Source organism: Anabrus simplex, chromosome 8, assembly GCF_040414725.1.
Source record: "Anabrus simplex isolate iqAnaSimp1 chromosome 8, ASM4041472v1, whole genome shotgun sequence".
Taxonomy (NCBI): domain Eukaryota; kingdom Metazoa; phylum Arthropoda; class Insecta; order Orthoptera; family Tettigoniidae; genus Anabrus; species Anabrus simplex.
In genome coordinates, this window is record NC_090272.1 from 70,920,390 (window position 1) to 70,939,572 (window position 19,183).

The 19,183-nt window shown below is 42.0% G+C and overlaps 1 pseudogene; it reads left to right on the forward strand.

Annotated features, from left to right (window-relative positions):
- The first annotated feature begins 10,432 nt into the window (after positions 1–10,432).
- Positions 10,433–11,230, forward strand: LOC137501898 (uncharacterized; annotated as a pseudogene).
- The last annotated feature ends 7,953 nt before the right edge of the window (positions 11,231–19,183 follow it).

The following is a 19,183-nucleotide window of genomic DNA, read 5'->3' on the forward strand; positions in this document are numbered from 1 at the left end:
ATTACCTAATTAGTTCGCACACACGCACACACACACACACACACACACACACACTTGTGTACTTGTACTTGAAAGGAAATTACAACAATTCACAAATTAGGGGCTGTTTACAAAATCTCTCGTACTTACAGCAGATCTCCAGCTTGGCAGTCTACCTGGAACGGGCGACCCTTTCGAAATCTTCATTGACAGCCCTCCTTTCATTTCGCTTTGCTCAACAGATCCCTATAGTTGGGTTCGAACACGAGTCTGTTGACTATCACGCAACATGACGACACTTGGCTCGACTCCAGACAAGGCTAATATCACACAGTCACACAACTGCTGTACACTCGGCTAGACTTCAGACAAGGCAGATAACTCGCAAAACCAATTCAAGTCAACTCAACTCAATCAACGTGACTGCTCCACATGCAACTTTTCAACACATCATTCGACAAGACAGCAACACAGCACCAACCCAACTGTCAATCAATCAATCAATCAATCAATCAATCAATCAATCAATCAATCAATCAATCAATCAATCATTCAATCAGTCAACCAGTCACTACTGATCTGCATTTAGGGCAGTCGCCCAGGTGGTAGATTCCCTATCTGTTGTTTTCCTAGCCTTTTCTTAAATGATTGCAAAAAAAATTGGAAATTTATTGAACATCTCCCTTGGTAAGTTATTCCCTAACTCCCCTTCCTATTAACGAATATCTGCCCCAATTTGTCCTCTTGAATTCCAGCTTTATCTTCATATTGTGATCTTTCCTACTTTTAAAGACACCACTCAAACTTATTCGTCTACTGATGTCATTCCTCGCCATCTCTCCGGTGACAGCTCGGAACATACCACTTAGTCGAGCAGCTCGTCTCCTTTCCCCCAAGTCTTCCCAGCCCAAACTTCGCAACATCTTTGTTTTTCTTTTTTCTTTACGTCGTACCGATACAGAGAGGTCTTATGGCGACGATGGGACAGGAAAGGCCTGGGAGTGGAAAGGAAGGGGCCGTGGCCTTAATTAAGGTACAGCCCCAGCAATTTCCTGGTGTGAACATCATCTTTGTAACGCAACTCTTTTGTCGGAAATCACCCAGAACAAATCGAGCTGCATTTCTTTTTTTTTTTTCTTTCATTTCTTGAATCAAGTATCCTAGTGAGGGTCCCATACACTGGAACCATACTCTAGTTGGAGTCTTACCAGAGAATTATATGCCCTCTCCTTTACATCTTTACTAAAACCCCTAAATACCCTCATAACCGTGTGCAGAGATATGTATCCTTTATTTACAATCCCATTTACTGTATGTGATTACCCCAATGAAGATCTTTCCTTATATTAACACCTAGGTACTTACAGTGATCCCCAAAAGAACTTTCATCCCATCAACACAATAATTAAAACTGAGAGAACTTTTCCTATTTGTGAAACTCACAACCTGACTTTTAACCCCGTTTATCATCATACCATTGCCTACCGTCCATCTCTCAACAATATCGAGGTCATTTTGCAGTTCCTCACAATCTTGTAACTTATTTCTTACTCTGTACAGAATAACATCATCTGCGAAAAGCCTTACTACACAATGACAACACATTGACATTATTCTCCAACACACTACTCCAATACTGTCAACGGCGACAACTCTCCAACAGCCCACCACGACGACATTCTCTCCACTTTCTGAAACTGACACTGTCAGACTCCTGGTCCTGGGGACCCTCTTTTTATATCCCTGGTGATGGAGTACTAGAATCTTTCGGGCTCAGCCGGAATGAGAATATTCGAGTTTCGCCTTTCATCAATCAATCAATCAATACTGATCTGCATTTAGGGCAGTCGCCCAGGTGGCAGATTCCCTATCTGTTGTTTTCCTAGTCTTTTCTTAAATGATTGCCAAAAAAAAAAAGGAAATTTATTGAACATCTCCCTTGGTAAATTATTCCAATCCCTAACTCCCCTTCCTATAAACGAATATTTTCCCCAATTTGTCCTCTTGAATTCCAACTTTATCTTCATATTGTGATCTTTACTACTTTTAAAGACGCCACTCAAACGTATTCGTCTACTAATGTCATTCCACGCCATTTCTCCTCTGACAGCTCGGAACATACCACTCAGTCGAGCACCTCGTCTCCTTTCTCCCAGCTCTTTCCAGCCCAAACTTTGCAACATTTTTGTAACGCTACTCTTTTGTCGGAAATCACCCAGAACAAATCGAGCTGCTTTTCTTTGGATTTTTTTTCCAGTTCTTGAATCAAGTAATCCTGGTGAGGGTACCATACACTGGAACCATACTCTAGTTGGGGTCTTACCAGAGACTTGTATCCTTCTCCTTTACATCCTTACTACAACCCCTAAACACCCTCATATCCATGTGCAGAGATCTGTATCCTTTATTTACAATCCCATGTATGTGATTACCCCAATGATGATCTTCCAGACAGTCTACGCAGACACCAGACGAAGCAGAGTACAAGGAGAGGCCGGTACATGCCCTTAGGCCGGCTGGGAGGTCCCTGGACTGACTCACTCATCCCTTCCAGGAAATACCGAAGAGGTCTACGACAGGGCTGACAGGCGCAATAACAATACAAATATGAAATTTACCTAAATTAAGATGAACATACAGTTTTGTTAAAGAGTTCATTACAAAATACACGAATGTCATTTTTATGTAAGAAATATGCTTTTTAAGTACAGAACGAAACTGCTTACTGTGTTTGTCATTTCTTCTTTATAGCTTGAATTCCATTACAGCTACATTATACTATAATTTCATTAACAATATATGGTACTATATTTGGATTCTGTTCCGGTATATGGTGGGTTAAAAATATTTTTCAGGCACTTTACCTTGATTAAATCCTTTCTTTACATTGCAGGAGGGATTTATTATTTCTTCCTTTTTCACGGATTCTGGTCGGATTATCCGAAGTTTCGTATTTGCGGGGTTCGGATTAGCGGAGTTCTACGGTATTGTAATTTGATTTTTTTTTTTTTTTTTTTTTTTTTTTTTTTTTTTTTTTTTTTTAAGGATTTACATACTATAAACTCTATATGCAGTTGAGAGTAGTTTTAAATGCACGAGTATTTTTAAAAGGAAACAAGCGCTGTAAGCTGTGTGTGCAATTTACATATGACGTTTTATTACTTAGGATGTTAATCTGTTTAGATTACGTATCTAAAGTCTGCATGTGCAAATAGCTTACACGTGTGCAGATTATTTAAAGTCGTATACCTGAGAAGTGTGCGCAGTTTATCGACCCCGCTTCAAACAATGGTTGGCGAAAATCTGCAGTTTGTAAGTGATCATGTTTTTGTTTTTATTTTATACTTCGCTGCGACAAAGATAAGTCTTATGGCAAAGATGAGTTAGGAAACGGCTCGGAATGGGGAGGAAGCATCCGTGGGTTTCATTAAAGTACAACCCCTCCATTTGCCTGGTGTGAAAGTGGGAAACCACGAGAGACCACCTTCCGGGCTGCCGACAGGGGAGTTCGAACCCACCATCTCCCGTGACCCAAACCGTGATCACATTTGTTACAGTAATACTGATTTTACATTGCTTCAAATCATACGTAGTTTTTCCTTTATGGATATTCTAAAAAGAAAAACAGAAGACCTTTCTCATACTGCTCGCAAAATTTTCCAAAACGTGGAAATATTTCACAGAGTAAGTTGGCAACGCGAGGTAGATCAGCATCTGAGAAGATCGTTTTCAATGGTTTCGCATTTTCACATTAAGCAAATGCCGGAGTTGCACCTCAGGTAGGTCAGAGTCGCTTCTTTCCCAGTACTAGAGCGCTTTTCCATACCATCGTCACGATATCCAATTATTATTATTATTATTATTATTATTATTATTATTATTATTATTATTATTATTATTATTATTATTATTATTATTATTATTATTTAGACCTGTAGTGACATATGGCTCAGAAGCCTGGAACCTTTTAGTTGATGACGCAAATAAATTAAAGATATTTGAAAGAAAGTTTATTAGACGAATATATGGCCCAATTCAAGACCAGAATGGTTGGAGGATAAGGACGAATGCTGAAATACAAAACATATTAGACCAGGAGGATATAGTTAGATTTATTAAGGCACAGAGACTGCGATGGCTTGGCCATGTGGAAAGAATGGAGGAAGATCGAATGCCAAGGAAAGTAGTTAAATCCCGAGTAGACAAAAGACGGCGACAAGGAAGGCCCCGTAATAGATGGAGTGATGAAGTTGAAGCTGACTTGAGGGCAATGAACATCCGCCCATGGAGACCAGCCGCTCAGGATCGAAGTAGATGGCGGACTATCGTAGAAGAGGCCAAGTCTCACGCAGGGCTGTAGCGCCGGATAAGTAAGTAAGTTATTATTGTTATTATTATTAATTCGTTATGCCCAAATAAGGAGCACGTGTGAACTTATTAGCAGTTTTTTGGTTCTTCTTCTCCTCTTCCCAATATCTTTTCATCCTCTCGCTGAGTTGGGTTTTTTTTTTTTTTTTTTTTTTACGTTTTTCAGACCATTCTGTATTTAGTCGGGGGTGGGGAGGGGGTGTTACAGAAAATTTGGCAAAACGATATAGTTGTTTTATTGTATCTGTTCCAAGTAATTCTGTATGCTCTTTGAAGTTTTACAAATCCCTTCTTTGTTAGCTTGCTGATTTAACCCCGCCTGTGCAACAATTTCACCCAGATACTTAAATTTGTCTACTTGAGCGATATTTCCATATTTGGTGATTAACGGTTGTCTGTTAAAACCTGATCTAGTCCCTTCCATATATTTCATCTTTTCATAGTCCGGCTCCATGGCTAAATGGTTAACGTGCTGGCCTTTGGCCACAGGGGTCCCGGGTTCGATTCCCGGCAGGGTCGGGAATTTTAACCTTAATTGGTTACTTTCGCTTACACGGGGGCTGGGTGTATGTGTCGTCTTCACCATCATTTCATCCTCATCATGACGCGCAGGTCGCCTACCGGCGTCAAATCAAAAGACCTGCATCTGGCGAGCCGAACTTGTCCTCGGACACTCCCGGCACTAAAAGCCATACGCCATTTCATTTCATCTTTTCATAAGAAATTTGTAGTCCTGTTTTTGCTGCTATATCATGGAGTTTTTCCACAGACTGGATTGCTTCCTGTCTGTTGTTACATAGGATAGCAATGTCATCAGCAAATGCTGGGCAATTAAGGTGATTATTATTACTAGCAAATGTACTCGTGCTTCGCAACGGTATTCTACATAAATTACTGTAGCCTACATGCAGAGAGTAAATTTTGATGATACTGGCAGGCTACATTTCCTACAGTTATTCATAATCGAGTTCGGGAGTTTCTACAATAACGGCAAGTTCACATGCCAACTACTATTCAGAATAGAGATGGATAGTTTTCATTATAATGACAGGCCTCCTTTCCTAATGCCAGCTAAAACAGAGTTGGAGAGATTTTATTATACTGTAATCGAGAAATACAGTGCTATCTAATGTATAAAGAATCGTGATACGACAATAAAGCATGGGACCAAAGTTAAAGATTTCTCAAAATTGAGCGGCGATTATGTAATCTGCTTGGTGAAATGACTTACCGTTTAGAAAACAATTACCCCGAAACGAAGTCTTGCACCCGTCACTGAAATTGCCTCCATATTTCGATATGTTCCGGGGCCAAAAAGTTATACATTTGAACAACTTGGGATTTTTCCTCAAAGGAAAGAGTGTCGAGTTTTCTGGTAAATCTCCCGAAATTTGTAAGCACAATCTACTGATTTTTTAATTTGTAGACCTGGCAGCAATGGTCAAAAATATGTCATCTGGAAATTTGCATTACGGAAGTTGGCCTAGCGGAAGTAAGTGTGACGGAAGTGTAACCCTAGCAACCGTGCAGGCTGTAATGTATGGTATGACTGGATGGTCAGACAGTGTTAGCTAGCAACCGTGCAGGCTATGTCTTATGGATGGTGGCCATCTGAAATTAGCAGTCATTGATGGATGACCATGACCGAGAGACACATTTATGATTGTTTGATTTTCGCAAAGGAAAAAGTGGTTTCTTTTCTCATAATACGTATCTTGAGAATATTTATGCTCTAAACATTGAGTGCTAAATCAGCGACCATTTTGTTGGACGTAGATCTTGATGCTACATATTTCAGTTTTATTTATCGGAACTCTGTATCTCCTCTCTGGGTGGAGTGAAAGGATGCATTATCTGTACACCCTGCATAACGTAAGAGGATAGCAAGAGGGGAACGACTAAACAATCTGTACTTGCTTTCTCGTCTTCTAAGCCCGAAAACTAGGGTGACCAGGTGCAAATTGATTTTTAAAAAATGAGGACAAAACTATTTAAAAAGAAAGACACAAAAATCCTCCATTGAGAGTTGTATTTATACTTAAGGACATGTTCGGGCCGCCAGATGCAGGTCTTTTGATTTGACGCTCGTGATGAGGATGAAATGATGATGAAGACAACACATACACCCAGTCCCCATGTTAGCGAAATTAACCAATTATGGTTAAAATTCCAGACCCTGCCGGGAATCGAACCCGGGAACCATTTAGCCACGGAACCGAACATTTAAACGATGAAAGTAATTTACACTCCTTGCTGGTACTTTAACGAATATTCAGTTGCCTTCAGAAATTTTGGCGTGTCTAACATATAAAAAGAGACACATGTAAATTCTTTTAGATTACATTGACTTAGCAAATGCCATGGGATAGTCACCTAATAGCATGTGGGGCCTCCTCTGGCCTTGCGAACTGCAGTGAGACGCCGTGGAAGTGAGTCGACAAGTCCCTGGTAGTCCTCTGGACGCAGCTGACACCAAATCGTTTGCAGAGCGGCCGCCAATGCTGGTCTGTTCGTGGGTGCCGGATCCATGGCACGGAGCCTGCGTTCCAGGAGATCCCAGATATGCTCGACAGGGTTCATATCGGGGCTCCTGGGTAGCCTTGGCAGTCGTTGGACCTCCACTGCATGTTCCTGGAACCATTCCCGGGCGACGTGGGAGCGATGTGGCGGCGCATTATCATCTTGAAACACCGCAGAACCACCGGGCGTTGGAAGGCCAAAAATTTATTTTATTTATTTATTTATTCAGGATCAGCAACAGCATAACGCCGAATTACAACGATCTGAGCTATGTACAATAGATATGAATCTAAAATTAAAGATATATAAATATTTAAAAAGGACACAAATATACACAATGAAAACTGTACAATTCTGTATAATACACATTTACATAAACAACGTTATTAACAAAGAAAAATACATTTACAGTAAATGCAGGAGCAGAACGGGAAAGAACAAGAAGGAAAATTAAGTTATATGATAAATATCATGACAGAAGGAAGGAAACGTTACGAAGAGATCTAGGTTGTTGTTGATAGATAATGCATTAAACATTGTTGGAATACGTACCGAAAGGGACCTTTGGGTGAGAGAAAGCCGGGAGTAAGGAGTATGGAATAGGGTCTTCATTCTGGTATTACGGGATGGGACGTGGAGGGGGAATAAGGAAGCTAAATCTGGAGACCTAAACAGACCATTAACTGCTTGGTATAGCAGCTTTAGGTCGGCTACTTTCCTCCGAGCAGAAAGAGTCTTGAGGTTCAGTTTCCCAAGCACTTGCAGGGACCCTGGCTCTGACGATAGCACAGAAAAAAGATTGTACACGGTCAAGGTGGCTGAGGTTTGAAGAAGCAGAAATGGACCAGACTGGAGAGGCGTATTCAACAATAGGTAAGATACAGGAGACGTAGAATGCTCTGAGGGCATTTACATCTGCGATGTCAGAAAACCTGTACAGTAAACCAAGGAGTGACATAGCACGTGAGGTAACCCTGTTTATGTGCGAGACAAACAACAATTTACTGTCAAAATGCACTCCTAGGTCTTTTTGATTGTCAACAAGATCAATCGGTTGGTTCAGTAGGTGATATTCTTGTAGAACGGGGGATTTACGAAGTGTGAACGAAATGGTGGAACACTTGGAGGGATGAGGTTTAAGACGCCATGTAGTACACCAACCTGACAGTGAATCAAGTGCATTTTGCAATTGGATTGTTGTAGGAGAATCGACCTGCTTGAAGATTTTACAATCATCAGCAAAGAGCAGTATTTCACATGAATGGTGGGAAACAGTATCGATAAGGTCATCAATAAACAGGGCAAAAAGAAGTGGACCAAGGACACTACCCTGCGGGACACCAGAGAGGGTGGTGGTGAGAGAAGAACTGCATCCATCAAGAACAACGCGCTGTAGTCTTTCGCTCAGAAAGCTATTAATTAGAGCTAGGAGTCTCCCATGCACGTTAAACCGTTCAGAAAATTTGTGCACAAGAAGGGTGTGATTCACGGTATCAAAGGCCTTCGCGATGTCGATATAGCATACATCTAGTTGAGAGCCCGCGTGGATGGCAGACGGGGCATGATGGAGGAGGATAGCCAAGTTAGTTACGCAGGAGCTTCCAGGAAGGAAACCATGCTGCTGAGGGGATATATATGGATTTGTAAACGCAAGCAAATGCTGATGGATGATCCTTTCACAAATGATTGATAAAGCAGGCAATATAGAGACCGGGCGATAATTTGCAATATCCGACCTCTGTCCACTTTTAAGAACGGGTGTGATATACGCAAGTTTCCAGGAGCTCGGAAAGTAGCCGACTGAGAAGCACCGATTGAATATCACACTAAAGGTCGGTTCACACATCTCCGGGACGTGACGGCGCTCTCCGTTTCCGTATCCGTCCTTTCCGACATGAATATTTCACGTCTGTTCTCACACTTCAGTTCCGTGCAGTTATAAGTCGGCAATCAAGTGTTCCATGATGAGTTTTTTTAGTGATGATGAACTGTTAATGATAGCTATAATCTTGGATGAAGAGGAGAAAGAGAGGAAGAAACAGTGGATTCATCCTATATGGAAACGCAGGGATGAGGAAGGAGAGTTTTCTACTCTACATAAGTGCTTGAAGGACGACGAGGTAAAATTTCACGGATATTTCAGAATGAGCAGAAATACATTCAGTAAGCTGTTTAAGAAGGCAGAGCCTTTAATTACAAGAAGGGACACGTTTTTGGGACCTGCAATTACACTGATGGAAAGACTGACTGTATGCCTGCGGTAAGTAGACTTAAGTAATATTAAAATAAAATTAAAATGAAGTAGGTACATCCGTGTTCATGACAACAATTTTATAGTAGCATAAATGTACAAAAATACAATATTTTGTAAGAAAAGCAATACAGCACCCGTAAACGTGAACTTTACGATGAAGAATTTAAGAAATATGTATTTAAACCAGCAGGAAAAAATAACTGAAATCATTCGTGCTTTTGGATGTTGAAATAACTGTCATGTTACTGAGTTGATTTTTCACCAAAATTCTGCCAATAAAGTTGTAGGTTATCTTAATTGTTGTTGATTGTTGAACTCGATGAAGAACTGAGAGGATCTGTAGTCGCATTTTCTGGTAATGCCTCTACGGGTTGAAATGCCCTCTCACCAGATGCTGTTGTCGAGCTGGTACTTTGCTCTGTCAGCATCATCATTTCATATTTATGTGCGGTTGCGAAAATTTCTGATTTAGCTAAACTCAAATAGTATGGAGACAGTGACTTCAACATAGGCGAAATTCCAAATAAAAAGGCATCAACGGGGTGTTGTAGATGTTCATTGGCCCGGTTAGATATGGCTGAACCCTGCGCATAATTTTTTTCGATGATGTATTTCATCAATATCGATGATGCTGTTGGTTCATCCTGTAGCTTCCTTTTCTTACAATACCTTCGAGGGGTTGAAAACGTCGAAGAATCAGTTTTATCACTGATGTTTCCTGTAGATATACCCTTGTTGTTTACATCCTGAAGTATAGGCTGCTGCTTGGATTGCGGTTGTTCTGCAGTATTTGAAGTATCATGTTCATCCTCGTCTTCATTTTCAAAATCGTCATCTGCGGACAGATTGATGTTTCCCTTAGTTTCTCTTTTATTGAAATATTTATCCAAGAAACTTAATTGATCCGCAAATCTGTAGCGTTTTACAGTTTTTGCTGCATCCCCACTTTTAGTTCTCAGTTTTTTCAGCGACTTCTTATAATTATCCCTTAGATTGTTCCACCTTGCTTTGCACCTTTCACCTGGAAAAAGAAATAAATTATTTAGGCCTTCACACTTTTGAAATTAGGTACGAATTTAATTAATAATTAAGTATTTAATCGTTGTAGCAGAGTTGTGTTGGTGTTTACTCATAATGGTAAGTTGATGATGAATTCATAAAAGTAGGTATTTTTGTATTTGTTTCAGATTCCTGGCAACCGGAGATTCATTTAAAACAATATTTTACAGCTATCGTCTTGGGCATTCCACTGTACACAAGATTGTGAAAGAAACTTGCGAAGCTATAATAAGAGCACTGATACATGAAGTAATGCCTCATCCAACAGAAGAAATGTGGAAAGCCACAGTGAAAGACTTCCAAGAACGCTGGAATTTGCCGAACTGTTTGGGATCAGTTGATGGTAAACACGTCGTCATTCAGGCTCCGCCGAACAGTGGCTCCCAGTTTTTCAATTATAAGAAAACATTTTCAGTTGTTTTATTAGCACTTGTAGATGCCAATTATAACTTCATTGCTGTCGACATTGGATCGTACGGTAAGAACAGCGATGGAGGTGTCTGGGCTCATTCTAATATTGGGAAAGCTTTTGAACAAGGTGCCTTATCAGTTCCTGGATATGCACAACTGCCAGGTTCGTCTGTTGAAATACCACATGTAATAGTGGGTGACGAGGCATTCCCTTTAAAGTCATATATTATGAGACCGTATCCAGGCTAACAACTGGACAGAACAAAGCGAATATTCAACTATCGACTCAGCCGTGCTCGGAGGGTAGTTGAAAACACTTTCGGTATTCTAACCCAGAAATTTCGAATTTACAACAGACGAATTCAATCAAAGCCGAAAAGCGTTGAAAACATAATACTAGCGACTTGTGTGCTACACAATTTCATTAGTAAGTATGACGACAGTGTTTTCACGCTTATAAATGAAACAAGTGATTCCACAAACCAAGAGTTTGTCAATCCACAGCTCCAAAACTTGCCCCCTCGTGGTGGGAATTCGACCAGAGAGGCTTTCTACATAAGGGATAAGTTGAAAGATTATTTCTGCTCAGAAGCTGGTTCAGTACCGTGGCAAGACCTTCTTGATATGCTATTATATTAAGTTCTAAGAATGTCAGTTTTTAGTAACATTAGTATATTATGACTATTATATTATTTTATACAGGCCAACTGTATATGATTATACTCGTATAATTGTAATAAGAATTGTTTATAATGTTATGTTTATGATTTCATTAAATTTGGATTGATATTCACATTTAGAGGTGGGGGGGGGAGGTTGTGCAATAAAGTGAGATATTAGTAAATTATTTACTACAACTACTACAGAAGAAGGTATTAGTGACATTAGTACACTATGTTTGCTTTTAATTACTTGAAAAATTAAATAAATGAAATTGTTGATTAATTTTTTATGCCCTGACTTTGTAGGTTGTGGGCAGAAAGTGCCTTGCCGCGCCAAAGTCGGTGCCTATGTACAGACAGACTGATTTTCTTAATCTTAAAAGCAAAAACCATTAGTTACCTACCTTCAGCTTCCATTTTCTCGCCAATTTCGTCCCATACACGCTTCTTCAAACCACTATCCATATATTTCGAATCAGCTAAATTATATAGAAAAGAGTGTGCCTTCACTAATTCAATCAGCAGTTCGTCCTTCATTTTGGGTGGTAAATAACAGTTCAAACGTACACAGATAACCTCAGTACTGTAAGAAAGCAGAAAAGCAGGAAGGCGGGAAGGGAGAAATCACGTCCGTGAAAACAAGAAAATATCGTTGGCGAGCGAATACGTATTGCCGGCACGGATCTCGGAGAAGCACTGAAGGTCACGGCGAATGACGTCAACGGAAGTGTTGGAACTCATCCCTTCATTTACATGGTGACGATATTTTATTTTCACGGAAGATGCCGTCACGTCACGGAAAGCGCCGTCACGTCCCGGAGATGTGTGAATCGACCTTAATAGGGTATGAAAGAGTTACTGCTGTATTCTTAAGAAAGATAGGACTAAGACCATCAGGACCAGTGGGTTTATTTTCTGACAAAGACGAAAGTAGGGAGTACACTTCAGATTCAATGGTGGAAATATTACTGAGGCTATGGGAAGTAACAGATTTGATTTTAGGAATATCAGCATACTGTACAGGTTTAACAAAATTAGAGATAAAATATTCATTGAATAATTCAGATCTATCTGCTCCACTGGCTACAGACTGGTCCCAGGTTACTACTTCCGGTATTCGTTTATTGTCTCTTCTGTTATTTATAAGTGACCAGAACATTTTACTGTTGTATCTTACTTCAATGCAGGCTCCGTTAATATAGTCAGAGTAATCCCGCCTTAATAAGTACTTGTGATGTTTGCGAAAGTCCGAGAATATTTTATAATTACTCTCGGAAGGCGCATTCTTCCATTGTCTCCAGGCTACCGATTTTTGTAGTTCAGCACTTTTAGTATCACTCTTCTTCCATGGAGGGAATTTTCTGGACATCGAACGAGTAGGTATGAGGTCACGGATGACAGCAAGCGTCCAATCATAAAATAAGTCCACCGCATCTTGAACTTCACCCACATGCAACAAATGCCATGGTAACAGGGACAGGGTACGATTCACAGTCTGCCAGTCAACTTTACGCCACACAGGCACAGAGCTCCTAAGGACAGGTCGATGACATCTCGGAGCACGGGGAGGGGTGAGAGTGAAAGTTGCTTCAAAGGACTAGTGGTTGGAGTTAAAAATATTTCGTCCCACAGAAACAGATGAGGGCTCGTTGTAGGAAAGCAGATAGTCAAGAAGACTATTTCCGCAGGTGTTTTCCAAGACATGCTGTTTGAAGTTCAGTCCAGTAATATAGTGGTCCATATACCATTTGTCAAGGCTATTAGAAGGTTGACCTAATGAAGGGGAAATCCAGGAGACAGACAGATTAAAGTCTCCTATAGTATGACAATGTTATCATTGGAATGAACGGCTTTAAGCACAGAGGAAAGAAAAGCTTCAGAATAGCTGAGATAAGATCGAGGTGGTCTATAGAAACATGCAAATAGATATTTTATGTTATGAAATGTAACTTCAACCCAAACAGCTTCACAGTCATTCATCAGGTCGGAGCGTAGGGTCGCATGCCATTTAGATTTGACAGTGATTAAAACACCCCCTCCCCGGGATCTTGTTCTACGATCGGCCCTGAATAAGGAAAACTCTTTTGAGAGTGGGATTTCAGAGTCTAACACAAAATCCGTCAACCAAGTTTCACTTAAGGCGATAGCGTCGAAAGCAGCTAATTCTTGAACATGAAGTTCACAGTCTGTAATCTTATTTTTTATGGACCTGATATTTTGACAGTACACGGAGAACTCATTATTCGTTGTCGGCCCAGGGTTAATTTGCACATCACCAGACAGGAGTAACAATGTTAGTAAGAAACTTAACGGGGAACGGCGCGCATGACAGCGTAATTTCAACGAATCGTGGGTCGATGTTGGGATCTTAAGAAAACAAGACAGGTTAGCCGTCGGTAAGGAAGGAAAATAAAACTTACGATCCGAAGTTAACCAGACTCCTGCCTGTGAGAGGGCGAAGGAAGTTTCCACGTTCCATTGCATACCTGCAGACGGATCACTCGCAGCAGTTGAGGACGCCGGCCCCGTAGTGTGCGTAAGCTTGTCACACCCCGACCACGTGGCGCATAAACACCATCTCATTGATTTCACCATTATATCGTCACACATCGCCAACTCACTACACTCCACATCACCACTAAATTCCTCGGAAGAAATTCCAACACAATTCGAGACAGCAAATCCTTGATTAACCACACATATTACTAAAGTAGCACAGAGGATACCCACACTGAGACATTCACTCGCCGCCATCTTGATGGAGATGGTCTCCGAGCAGCTCAACATACCGCATACCTTTCAAAGTCTCTTCCAGAACAACTAGGGGGCACATTCCATACCAGGAAAATGTACCCCAGACCATAACAGAGACACCAGCGCCCTGGACCACACCTTCGAGGCAGGCGGGATCCATCGCTTCATGTGGTCTGCGCCATACACGGTGCCTCCCATCGGCATGGTGCAGTTGAAATCGTGATTCGTCCGACCATATCACGTTACGCCATTGTTCCAGTGTCCATCCCTGGTGACTGGCGTTAAATGCGCGTCGTTGTGCCCGATGACGTTCAGTTAACAGTGGCACCCGTGTGCGGCGCCGGCTCCCATACCCCATAGAACCCATGTTCCTACGGATTGTCCACTGGGACACGTGTCTAGCACGGTCTGTGTTGAATTGAGCCGTGATTTGTTGCACAGTTGCCCGTCTGTCACTATTGACAATCCGTCTCAGATGTCGCCGGTCACGGTCATCGAGGGTGGCTGGAGGGCCGGTCGTTCGTCTGTTGTGGACGGTGACACCCGCATTCAACCATTCACGATGTACCCTGGACACGGTGGATCGTGTGAAGCCGAATTCCCGCACCACTTCCGAAATCGCACTTCCCATCCGTCGGGCACCGACCACCATACCCCCTTCGAACGGTGTCAGCTCACGAGGACGTTCCATGTTACACCTGTCACATGCACAGCCACTGCTCACAAGGTCTCCTATACAACTGCCGCTGGCACAGGGGGCGTGTGGTGCGCAGACAACACATCTGCGCATCAGTGCTCCGCTATCCCAAGACATATGCTCAGTCAGTATATATTGAACCGTTACGAGGATTTTCACAGATTCTACTTTGAAATGGTTCCTATTATCAGTCCATTGTACAGAGATAAATGAAAATAGTCGTTCTACATTCCCATTGTGCCCTGGTATAGGAAAAAAGCATTCTGCAACTCTGAACTACTCTGAACTACAATCAACTGACGTACGTGAATTGAAATACTTTGCCCATTTCTGACTTCAAGGTGACTTGTTAAACTCAGGGCCATTACTGCTCTCATTCAGGAATTGTTTGAAATGACAGAACTGATAAAAGATTTCACATCATATTTTTTTAGAATATGCTTTTTGTCGCACCGACACAGATAGGTCTTATTGCGGCGATAGGATAGGAAAGGCCTAGGAGTGGAGAGGAAGCGGCCGTGGCCTTAATTAAGGTACAGCCCCAGCATTTGCCTGGTGTGAAAATGGGAAACCACGGAAAACCATATTCAGGGCTGCTGACAGTGGGGTCCGAACCCACTATCTCCCGAATGCAAGCTCACAGCTGCGCGCACCATCAGTTAGAAAGGATTTAGACTTAGCTTGCAAATACAGAATACATTTTTCAAATCACAATAATTAACACTTTTCAGCGCCTTACATTTGAAACAGGCTTCCTTCAAATTCCGGTTATCTCCTGTCCGTTGTCATGTCAGCTGCACGCATTAACATAGCAGTGTTCTGACGGAGTATTGCTGAGAGAGAAGCGGTTACGTGCGAGATGCGACTGTGCCGGATGCGACCCGGCCATTATCGTGCCAATAGCGACCGAGCGGATAAGCATCGTGCCGCATTCGACCCATCAATCACTTACAATTGATCTGCATTAAGGGCTGTCCCCAAGTGGCAGATTGCTTATAAGTAGCTAACTTGGTCTTTTCTAAAATGAAGGTCTGACACCGTTGTTAGCAGGTTCGAGTGCCGTTAGTCGAAAGAAAAATATGATAATGTTGCTGGCTTTACGTCCCAGTAACTACTTTTATGGTTTAACCCTTTATAAGGCAGTACTCAATAAAACACTTTCTTTTACAACTAACTTTAGTTACAGGCTCTGTAAGTGCTAAATAATACAATTTAACAGGAAACAAAGACAATCCAGTGCTCAGGAGGTCAGTAATAATACTTCCCACCACCTGCTGTCTGCCATTCAGAAGTGGGAAAATATTTTCCATGGCCCACCTACTACACCCTACCGGGCTTCGAATGGATGACCCACGCATAAGAATGCCTCCACGTAACGGGGTAAACACCCACGGATGAGATTGGATTGAAGAGCGGGTCGAATTGCTTAACGAGCTTCGAACCGCTCCCCTTCCTACTTTCTGTGCCGGCCCGGCAGCCTGAGCACTTGGGGAAGTGGTACGTTCAAAGAAAAACAAAACAACAAATACTTAAGATGGAGTCTTATGTCTATAATATGAAAGTAGGATCTCTGGGTTCAAATGCCTATTGGATACTGCTTAACACTGCTACAAATGACAAGAATCATAAAATAGGGGTTACGAATGCAAATTTATTCAAATATGACAATTTAAAAAAAAGTTGACACAGCTCTATACAATGACTCTCCACATATGGGAGGAAAAGAAAATAATAATCATTTTAAAGTACGAATCGCCCATGGGCGTCGTCTGCATAACGGTATGATTGAGGTTTTGCGACTTGCTATCGTTCATTTTTCCTCATTAATTCATACCGTTCCTGAAATTTTGTACATTATTCTGTCGGTCACACCGTGAGATGATCTGATGTCCCTATACACAAATATTACTAGCTGTTCTAAGCACGAACATAACCGGGGCCTACACTACATAATATCATATTAAAAGACACATTTGCATAATGCATAAACAAACACAAATACCATTTTTGCTAAACCCCGGACTCCTCATCTGTCACCAAGACCACACAGCGTGCACATAGGTTCTGTTTGAACTCAAAAATATGTGCACATAATTACGAAACATACACAGACATATGGATATATACACTTCATGCACACAGGAGAACCATTCCTAGAAAAGAAACAACATGGTTATCACTGTCTCCGGCCCAGAGCGCAAGCTTGGAGCAGCTCGCTCAAGGGCGCCAAGTAATCCGGAGTCGAACTGGCCGACTCCCGACCGAGAGGTACTGTGGGTTTCTGTAGATCCCTAGAATAGTTACAATCTCATATCGCCGGATATCTGGGGGGATCCCTACTCATTTATTAAATACCTTTAAAAGAAGTTACCGTGATATTATCATTACACAAGTATTCTTAGCTAAGCCATTTAACCCAAACAAACGAACGCGAGCAGACCCGGGCTCCAAGCCCTCACAATGGGATACGGGACCCTTTTGTCACGGGGGCGAGAGCTAGACACTCGCAACAAGGAAGGCCGGCCATTCACTTCGCCCGGCCATTCAAATTCTTCTCTCCCTCAAACGTTCACCTTCTCGTCTCGGGGACACATCCTTGGCCCATTTCATTTGCTTATTTATATTATCGTGGGATTCCCATAAAATACTCTTTTTATTCACTCCCTTCTCATTATTATCACTGAGACTGGGGCACGATCACTTCTCAATCATCTCATCGTAAATTCCTATTCGGCCTTCTCGCTACGTCTCATATCGCGTATCTTCTTCCCTTGGGCCTATGGCTCTCATGGCTCCTCGTTCATACCATATAAATACACTTATATTTAAACCTTCTGACCAAAGATTAAGGGCTCCCGCCTCTGGGCCTTACCCCGGCTATAGATTAAAAGAAAACACTCCAAACCATTATGGCCAATTAATCAAAAATCACGGGAGACTTGCACATGGTTCCACACACCTATCTAAATCACACAATATGTACCTCTCCCGGTCGGGATCTTCTTCTTTCTTGCAGTCCATGCACTGATTATATCTGTAAGCTAGGCATGCATTGTCTGACTGACCCATGAGTTTCCCTGGCATATTTGACAACCTCGTGGGACAGTGACTACCAATATTTCGACATGTTTCCCTGCTTGCCAGCACTATTTTTCCAACCGCCCCTACGGGAAACTCAAATATTCTCCTAACCTTGTTCCCATATTTGCTAGGACCTTCTACATATTACTAAAAATATAACCCTCACGATAAGCTAATCATTAAGAAAGAAATATGAGTCGTCCGGGAATTTAGCTTCCTTGAATTTTACTTCAACATTATAAAAATCAATTAAATTTCCATCTAGGACATGCATTAACTTACAACATTTTGATATTTACAAAAGAGCGCTAATCCTATCCCCGGGTTATGTCATGCTTAGAAATTAAATTTGGACATCACTCATCTGTTTGGTGGCCGTTGTTTCTCCCCCCACGGGAGACCCATGGTGAAGTTCTTAGTACTCCATGACCACTCGGGAGGTGGCGGGCGTGCAGTCCTTCATCCCTGGTCCATACACGTCCGACATCCTGGGGAACTCGTCACAGCTGAAATCTTACAGTAATCCAAGTGGGTAACACTTTTACACTCGTCACACGTCCTCTATTTCAGAGTTTACACCCACGAATAAGACGGCCTTTCAAACCACGGCGAGCGCGTTCACAGTAAGAATCGGGTGGCTCACGAGACTCGAGCCCCTGATTCAAAGTAACACTTTGGGTGATACCTAATTATGAATTTCACTGACTCATTAAACCGGCAGTTTCTCAGCCGAATTCTAATACTTGTTCGTAAAATATGCTCGCGGTTTTTTACTAGTTTGACACGCAGCACAGAAACAATTCACCTAGGCTCGTTTGGCCTCCCGTTCACTACACAAAGGCTTTTGTACAAGGGTTTCTGACTGTAACTGGAGCACCGCGGGACGCAGTGTCCGTCTCACGACCCGTGAAAGAACAACTGTCTCTGCAAGGGCCTGCTTGGCCTATATTATCTCGCCCGCCGGAAGCTTGGGGGTGTAAACCTTCACGGTTCATTAAGAACCAGAGCTCCTTTCACACCAAGAATTGAAGATATTTAAATATTGCATCTTGTAGCCCTCTGTCTCCTCTTTCATTTGAGCCGAGCGTGCTGGACCTACGATCAGCAGTTTTTATCTAATTTGCTTCCCGCCTTTGATTAATTCATTAGCGTCCCTCGGGAGGCGGAGTCAATTTTGAGCGCGACTCTTGGCTTGGGCGACGCCGCTGTATCCACATGTGTTAGCGATATGTTACATCTTGACAGCTGGTGACCTCATTTCTTCCCCTGCATAAGTTATTACATATTTTTAGACTGGGGAACGCAGAAAATTCCGCTCTATTCAATGGTGTGTCTCACATAATTTTCCTATGTCTGGATTAAAATATCATTCCATTGTTTACGCGCCAAAGTCCGATG